The sequence below is a fragment of the Sander lucioperca genome, chromosome 6, assembly GCF_008315115.2.
Source record: "Sander lucioperca isolate FBNREF2018 chromosome 6, SLUC_FBN_1.2, whole genome shotgun sequence".
Classification (NCBI taxonomy): domain Eukaryota; kingdom Metazoa; phylum Chordata; class Actinopteri; order Perciformes; family Percidae; genus Sander; species Sander lucioperca.
This window is the reverse complement of record NC_050178.1, coordinates 23,654,898-23,664,150: the sequence shown is the minus strand read 5'-3', so window position 1 is coordinate 23,664,150 and position 9,253 is coordinate 23,654,898. Positions and strand designations below refer to the sequence as shown.

Genomic DNA, 9,253 nt, shown 5'->3' with positions numbered 1-9,253 from the left:
AACAACTCACGTTAGCTGTTGGTGTTTCCGGGCGCTACCATCTCGCCAGTCCAAAATAGGCGATCTCTGAATGTGAATGAACGGACTCCATAGGAGGAAATGTCATTCTTATACGAGGCTCCTTTTTCAACTACAAGGTCAATATTGTGTTTCACTAATGACAAAACAACGTTTTATCCGTGCATTTATATGGAACTAAGCTTTAGGAGCTTTCCATCTTTACTCTCCTCCCTCGACTATTTCTGACTGGCTCGATAGACGGAGACCGGAAGAACTGCTAACGTGAGTTGCTGAAAACCTTTTTTAGTAAACTCTGTGAACACAACCAATGTTGTCAATGCTTTGGTTAAGGTGTAGAGCTCCTGGTTATAGTATATCTTGGTCACTGGTGGAGTTAAGGTGTAGAGCTCCTGGTTATAGTATATCTTGGTCACCGGTGGAGTTAAGGTATAGAGCTCCTGGTTATAGTATATCTTGGTCACCGGTGGAATTAAGGTGTAGAGCTCCTGGTGATACTTGGACCAAAGTCTCATGTTGTGTCGAGCCTTCTTAGTGTTTTACAAATACATATTTTGAGGCTAGCATAGTAGTGTCCCTAGCACTCCCATTCAAAAGGCCATTTGACCCAAAAACGGAAATACGGTAAGTCTTAACAGTGGCGATTCCGTCCTAAATATGCTTTTAAACGAAAGTTTGACTCAGGTACATTCACAAAAAGACCCTAGGTTACATTTTGGCGAGAGTTACACTTTAAATTTGGTTATAAGGAATGGTGACCAAGACTTCCTCTGAATGGACGAACTATATAATGGAGCCACTGTTTCTGACCACATACATATTTTTGGCATTTGGCATCTGCCATATGCACCGGTACAAAGACATTAAGTTGGCAATAAATAACAAGAATTAGGAGTACAGAATTGCCTCATGTTTAATTAATTTAGAAACCGTGTTCCCATTACAAAGTTTGTCCATCAGAGAGACAAATGTTGCTGTACTGCACTGTAAAATTTCCAGGTGAGAACATTTCTTGGTCACAATTCTTTAATAACCAAATTTAAGGGCTCCATATCCGAGTATTCATGTTGTGTTTATAATAAAAAAAATAATATTTGATGAGTCAGGGCCCTAAATAACACTGAATGTTTTTAGGCCTGCAACTAATGCTGATTATTTTGTCTTTAAATTGCTAGAAAATTGAAAGAACGCCCTTTGCATGTTAAGTTTTAAGCTGGAACTTTTAATTATTTTGCTTCAAAAATGACAATTGATTCCTTGTTGATTCATTTTCTGTCAGTTGACTAATTGTTTCAGCTCCAATTAATTATTCTACCAGTTTAAAATGACCTTTTCACACACGACATAACATCAGTTTTGAGATTTTCTGTCGGTAGACGGAGGAGTCGCTCCCTCCTCCAACATGGCGTGTTTTCATCTCAACTATTAGAAGACAAACCTCTACTTAAAGGTGCTCTGAGCGATGTTGGGTGACGTCAATTCTTGTTGACGTTCAAAGTATTTTCAGACAAAACGAGGCTAGCTCGCCCCTCCCTCCTCCTCATCCCGTCCCTAACCCCCCAACCCCCACCCCCAAAATACTTCTTGTAGGTTATTGGCTGGAAGACTGTTTGTTATGTTTGGTGGTGCAGGTTGGCACAGTTTATTTTTGTTGCAGTTTGTGGAGCCTGGGCTGTCTACAGAGACCGTGATTTTTTTTACAGTGTGTTCAGGGGACAGGCAGCTAGCGGATAGTGAGGAGATGTTTGCTATATGTGACAAATAATTTTTTGTTGTAGCCTAAAAAATTTGACATCGCTTAGAGCACCTTTAAATGGTCTCTTGATTTACTCCAAAGGCAAAAATCAGTGCATTTTACTGTCTTAAAACGTTCACATTAAAATACTGCTTCTACAGATACAGGATCTGATATGTTTAATAAAGACACTGCTGGAATTTGATTTTGTTTGAGTGTTTTTAAATTCAGCTGAAGAATCACTGAAATTCTGTAAGGTCAGCATTTGAACTGGAAAACATGCGTACAGCCAATCAGAGTACAGGACTGTGAGAAGTTTGTTTGTAACAACTTCTAACTGTAAATGAAATTATATTTATCTACAGAGTTTGGTTGGGCTCCAATAGCTGGTTCTATTAGGGATCCTGTTCCACGTTGGTACAATATTTAGGTCTGTTCATTTGTTAACCTGTAAAATGGTTGTTTTTTTAGCTTTTTTCCTATGTTCTTCATTGTGTGTGTGTGTGTGTGTGTGTGTGTGTGCTTGTTTTACTATATTCGTGGGGTCCAAAAACTGGGGAATACAGTATACTTGTGGGGTCTGCACAGCCTTGTGGGGCCAAAATGCTGGACCCCACAAGTTTAAAGGTCTGTTTGGGGGTTAAGACTTGGTTTTAGGATTAGGGTTAGAATTAGGTTATGGTTAGGGTGAGGGTAAGGGTTAAGGTTAGGCATTTAGTGGTGATGGTTAAGGTTAGGGTAAGGGGCTAGGGAATGCATTATGTCAATGACGGTTCCCCACAAAGATAGTGAAACAAATGTGTGTGTGCGTGTCTGTGTGTGTGTGTGTGTGTGGCTGAGTACAGACCTAAGTCACTGCTCACATCTCAGAAAATAGCGATCTGAAGTTATCTTCAAGTAAAAAAAGCAACAAGTGTGAATTCCATCAACGCAGCTTAATAAGTTGTTATAAGTTGACTTAGTCTGATTCAACGGACGTACGTTGCTGGGATAAAGCCAGACATCCGGCACGTCTCTCACGCACCAGATGCCCCGCCCATTTAGCTATCTTTTTGCAAGGGCGGCATCGCTGCATCTGGGGCTTGGCGCCGCCCAGGACGGTTGTGATTGGTTTAAAGTAGAGATGCACCGATTACAACTTTCTAGGCCAATTCCGATTTCTGATTTTCTTTGAGTTAGGCCAGCCGATACCGATTTTAGCCGATTCCGATTTCATTTTTTCTAACCACTTTACAGCACACACAAATATTTATTTCCTATCTTTTCTTTAATAGAACATGTGTTGAACAGATAATGGATCACTATAAAATAGAACTATATAAATTACTCCTGGTGTGGGACATTCACACACATCTAAAGAGCAATGTTAGAACCATTTCCTTCTTTTCACATCAATATCAACTAAAGAAATGTGATTTAGGTTTTTGGTGTCGTCCCTCCACGCCCTACTTTCTCCTTGCAGGTGTTGCATATTGCAAACTTGTTATCTTCTGCACACACGCTGAAGAATTCCCAAACAGCTGACATGTTGCAGGTTAACTCACCAGGTTCCTACATGTGGAGAATAGCGCCGACACGAGCTTCACACCGCGAGCGGGTACGCACCACACACGGCGGAAAAGTTGAGAGAAAGGAGAAAGAGACCGTGTGCTGTGGCGTCCGTGCTGTGGCGTGCGTGTGTGCGTGCGTCCTTGAGAACTGTAACTGGTATAACTTATGTTGTCAGTTAATTGGAGCGTTGACCGGCATGAAATCACCATATGTCAGACTGACCTGCCGGTCGCCGGTCATGGCCGAGCACGTGAAAACCGGACAATTCCGGTCACTGGCCGGTCTATCGGTGCATCTCTAGTTTAAAGAAATACAAACAAGCCAGAGCGGGTTTTCTCCTTAAATCTACATTATGTTATAGCTGTTACACACCAACCAGACCCAAAAAGAACTATTTTGCTCTCATCAGTCCACAGAATGTTGCCCCATTTCTCCTTTGGCCAGTCAAATGTCAACCTATTCAGTAAATGTCTTTTTTTCAGCAGTGGGACTCTGTGGGGGCTTCTAGCTGATAGCTTAGCTTCACATAGCCTTCTTCTGATCCTAACAGTACTCACAGGTAACTTTTAGTCTTATTTGATTTTCCTGGAGCTGATCATTGGTTGAGCCTTTGCCATTTTGGCTATTCTTCAATCCATTCGAATGGTAGTTGACCGTGTTTTCCCACGTCGTTCAGGCTCTGGATGCCATTTCAAGGCATCTGAAATCATTTTGGCTGAGCAGCCTATCATTTTCTGCATTTCTTTATACGTTTTCCCCTCTCCAATCAACTTTTTAATCAAAGTCCGCTGTTCCTCAGAGCAATGTCTGGAACGACCCATTTTGCTGAGTATTTCAGTGTGTAATGCACTATAACCAGCATGCACAACATTTGCTTCCTTCCTTAAATATGGGCCATAACTGACGTCTATTTCTTCACAGAATCAATCACCTCACTAACTGAACATAGCACTGCTATTATTTTGAACATGCCCCTTTCAATTACAGATTATTACACAGAATGAGCAGCATGCATGTCATGACTGTTGGGTCTGTTGGTTTTCTATGACTCTACAACACTTACTAGTAAATTATTTGCCATGTAGAAATATCACTTCTACCAAAAAACTTGATTGATGAGGTTAGTGATGTTGGACTGCTATTATTTTGAACTGTAAATGTCTCACTTTGTCTGATCAACGGTCCAAAATATAAGATATTCAGTCAACAGTCATAGATGACTAAGACAAGCATTTAGAAACTAATTTTTTTTTTGCTTAAAAAAAATATTATTGGCTTATGAATTATGAAAAATAATCGATTGCTGATTATTTTTCTGTTGCTCAACTAAACTACTTATAGTATCAGCTCTTACATTTTCCATTCCACATGCACGTTTTTTCAAGGCGGTCTGTATTACATTCGGTTATATTTTTTAGACCAAAATGTGACATTTTACGCAGAGAATTTTCCACCAGAATTACATACCCGAAGGTGTAGAGAAGGCTACAATCTGGGCTTATTTAATTAACAGAAAACACAATGCAACAGTTAAATCAGTAAATAAAATATTGTGTTCTACTTCAGTACTCCCAAAATTGTACAGAGTTTGGTTGGGGTTGGGTGTGGGGTTCTGCTGTGAGAATATAGGCTCAGGACCATAGTGTTTCTCTGGTGACAGCCCTGCTGGGAAGCTCCCTGGCAGAGACCAGATGCATTCTGGGAAATGCAGTCCAGTCTCTGGTCAGCTCTGCTGGGGCACGTTCAATCTTAAAACGTTGTGCACCGTTTTGCTACGGTTTCCTGGTTGAACGACGTGTTTCCTCGGAGCGGTGTGCAACGGTCTTTGAGTTATGTTTTCTCTCCCGTTTGGTGGCCGTGTCTCTCTCTTATTGGCTGTGTCACAGGTGATACCCAATCAGCAGAGACGTGTCTGTAAACTCGTGGTAAAAAGGCAGAGCGCTTTGCTAAGTTATGTCGGGGCTGAACGTGGCCCTGGTCTGTTCTCAAATATATTTTATTAAGATTATTTTTATTTGACAGGACAGCTAGGTGAGAGAGAGAGAGAGAGAGAGAGAGAGAGGGGGAAGACATGCAGGAAATCATCACGTCGGACCTCAGTGTATAGCCTCTCAGTATATGTGCGCCTGCTCTACCCACTGAGCCAACCCGGCCACGTCTGTTCTTTTCTGTGTATTAAGAGATTTACTGCAGCTGCAGTCTGAGAGCTACTGGGATGGATGGATTGGACCCAATAAGCTGTGTGTGTGTGTGTGTGTGTGTGTGTGTGTGTGTGTGTGTGTGTGTGTGTGTGTGTGTGCTTCTATTCCTGGCAGAGATCTAAATCTATATATAAAACTGTATGTATACATATCCTGATTGTATTTTTCTTGATTTATCGATCAGACGATGTGATCAGATGTGATGCGTTGGTCGTCATTCGTCATATTTTTGTAGGAAAGCTTTAAAGGAGGAATCCCGGTGAACTTCCGACGTTTGAGGATCTGAAACCTGATTGGACGTCTGACTGTCGAGAAGCGAACAAAAGGACTAAACAGACGTATGGATGACATGAAGCAACAGAATGTAGAAATGTTTTCTGATTCATCTTTTGACGTTCACTGTGGGATCAATAATAATAATAATAATAATAATTCATCAATTCTGGTGTTCTGGTGTCTTGTATTTACGGGAACTACACAGCTGGAACAGTTAACATTTAGTGTTTGCTGCAAGGATGAGTTCTTTTGTGAGAAAAAATTAAATTTGAAAAATTTGGTTTTAAGTATTCAATTTTAAGCAAACAATGTTTTCCTGCCAGAGCAACATGATGCACATTATTCTGCTCTTGCTTTAAAGTGCCCATATTATGAAAAAATCACTTTTTCTGGGATTTGGGGAGTTATTTTGTGTCTCTGGTGCTTCCACACACATACAAACTTTGATAAAAATCCATCCATGCTGTTTAGCGTGAGATACGGTTTCTGAATGTGTCCTGCCTTCAGTCTCCGGGTGAGCTGGTCAAAATCTGCTCCATCTTTTCTGCCCTCACAGCATTCCTCCGCCATCTCTCTATACGGCCACCTGCACACTGGCTGCGTGGCGTGAGCGTGTCAGCTGCGTGGCGTGTCCGTTTTTTATTTCGGCTCCCATGGTGACAGATTAGAGCGTGCACACTGCCTGCGTGACACGCACGTCTCAGGCGCCGAAAACGTGTGCGTGCTAGAAATAGAACCGACGCCTATTTTTCACGCGACACGCAAGCGTGTTGGAAGCGTTTCCAGGCAACATAGAATAGGAAAAGATGTTTATATGTCATTTTGACACAAATACATATTAATAAATGACAGACAAGGCTAGCAGCAGCAGCAGCGCCGCGTCAGACACCTTTCTGGTGTGTAAAGACATAGACACGCCACGCAGCCACTGTGCAGGCTGCCTAAAGCCCCTGACACACCAACCCGACGGCCGACTGTTGGCAGAAAAGCCAGTCGGACTGATCAGTTGGCTCCCCGACGTCCAAAAAGCGCCGCCGACTTGAGCATGTAATACGTCTCCATAACAGCAGGCGGCGCTAATCTATATTGTCGCCCAAAAACTGAAAACCGGCAGCTGATTGCACGAACGCATCACGTGGGTCTGGCTGCTCCCGAATTTTACAACCGATCATAATGGTGGCTCGTTCAGAATACGATCTCATATTTTATTAAAATTGAAAAATGAGCGTGACTAGAGTCTCTCAAAATCTGACAAAAATCTTTTAAACTGACCTTTGTTGATCTGAAATGAAGACAGATTCAGCAACTGCACGGCCTGTTTCTCTGTTAAAATGTTTTCAGAAACACGTTTCGGTGAACTATTTTAGTCCGATATGAGATCGTATTCTGAACGAGCCGCCATGACAGTCTGTCTTTGAATTTCCGGAGAAACCAGACCCACGTGACGCGTTCGTCCAATCAGCTGCTGGTTTTCATTTTTGGGCAACAGTCCAGATTAGCGCCGCCTGCTGTTATGGAGACGTATTACGTCTCGTCTCTTCGGTGTGTTCTGAGGAATTCTTTGGACCAACTCGAGGAGACTGATCAGTCAGACTGCCTTTTCTGCCGACGGTCGGCCGTCTGGTTGGTGTGTAACCGGCATTAACTGCCTCACACTCAGGCAACCCTGCCATCTTTCCAGTGTCAATCAGACTCCCTCCCACCCACAACTGCAGCAGGCAGCTGACCCTAAAAGGCGAGTCTGAAGTGGCCCAGCAGACGTCCAGACTCCCCTTCCCTGACAGTGGATGGTAGTAATTAGCGTCAGCTAGCCTAATTAATGTCATATCTCCTAGACAAGGTGAAGTCCTGAGGAAACCACAGTCTGTTAGCAGCACAAACACTTGAGCCGAGGATGCTGCAGTTCATAAAGACTCTGCTGTGATATAAGAAAATAGGGTGACACTTTATTTGAAGGTATCGACATAATCGTGACATGACACTGTCATAACTACGACGTGACACTGTCATGAACATGTCATAAACGTTATAAATGAGTCATAAACGTTTATGACTTCTGTCATTAAAGGTCCAATATGTAATACTGACAGCTAGTGTTTAAAATAGTTACTGCAGTACACATTCAAAATACTGGAGAGAGTCGTCTCTCTTTTTGCGAGTTACCAACTGGGGTACTCTAGCTATATAATTCAGCGTGAGTACACAAATGTTTAAATTACATAAAATGCCCGTCCCTTGTAGCTGTGATGAATTAGCCCGGAGCTAATGCTTACCTGTCCAGGAGTAAATTAGCCAACTTGGCGTCCTTTTGGGCTCTAAGCTGTCTCCATCTTTCAAATACATCTACGTCTACGTCTCTGGTCACGCAACTGTTAGAAACATGCCGTTTTTTTTATGTCATGTAGAATCTATCTCCGTTGATCCCGTTCGTTTGTTTGCTGCTTTCATGGCTGTAACGTTACAGCTGTAGCGCACTGGGTTTACGTGTTTACAGATATATCTGGCAACCCGGCCAGGCTGTCAAACTGGGCAGTTGATACCAACACACACACACACACACACACACACACACACACACACACACAGGCCAAAACACAAACAGACATTAAGTCACGGAAAGGAAATTTCAAAAGGAGAAAATGCTGGCATTAGCATTGTTGTCAGAAAAGATAGTATTTCAACTTAGCATGTTTCCTTAATATCTGATAACATATTAGATATTTTATATATATATATATATATATATATATATATATATATATATATATATATATATATATATATAATCATTTTTGGATTTATTACAGTAAATATATTACATATTGGACCTTTAAGTGTCATTCGCTTTTTGTCATGACAAGTTGACATTGTTTGGGTTGTCTTGATTATGACAACTTGACATTAATCAAAGTGACATTCCCTGAAGTTGTCTTGGTCATGACAAGTTGACATAAAGTCATCCTGCTTAATGTGAAGTTGTCTTAATAAGGACACTCCAAAGAAATGTAATGTTAACTTGTCATGACCAAGACAACTTCTGGTAATGTCACTTTGATTAATGTCAACTTGTCATAATCAAGACAACCCAAACAATGTCAACTTGTCATGACTAATGAAAAAACAAATGACAGGAGAGACTTTGTTGCAGATATGCAAAGATTGATTGTACATATGCATAATATGAATGTGCAGTCTTTGGAGATTAGACTCCATCGTTATAAAATAATTTTTAAAGGGGTAGAGAAGCCGAAACATATCCCCCTGATGGAGTCTAGACGCTGGTGGTGGTCTGAAGGAGCCCGAAGGAGTGGACCGAAGGAGTGGACGGAGCGGTCTGCCGGAGGAAGAGCCAGGGCGCTGTGGGGGACGATGACGAGGTGGAAGGGGAGGAGGAAGGTTGCACGCTTTGCCTGAAATGACAGCTGACAGCAGCAGAGAGAAACAGATTTAAAGCAGGATGTCATGCTGTGAT

General features: G+C 41.9%; 1 long non-coding RNA gene across 1 annotated transcript in view; it reads right to left on the bottom strand.

Annotated features, from left to right (window-relative positions):
- Nucleotides 1–1,096, bottom strand: part of LOC116053772 — a 19,909-nt gene extending 18,813 nt beyond the window's left edge. The window contains exon 1 of the long non-coding RNA XR_004105931.2: nt 999–1,096. This is a non-coding gene — a long non-coding RNA (uncharacterized LOC116053772). The remainder of the gene's footprint in view (nt 1–998) is intronic.
- Nucleotides 1,097–9,253: the final 8,157 nt, after the last annotated feature.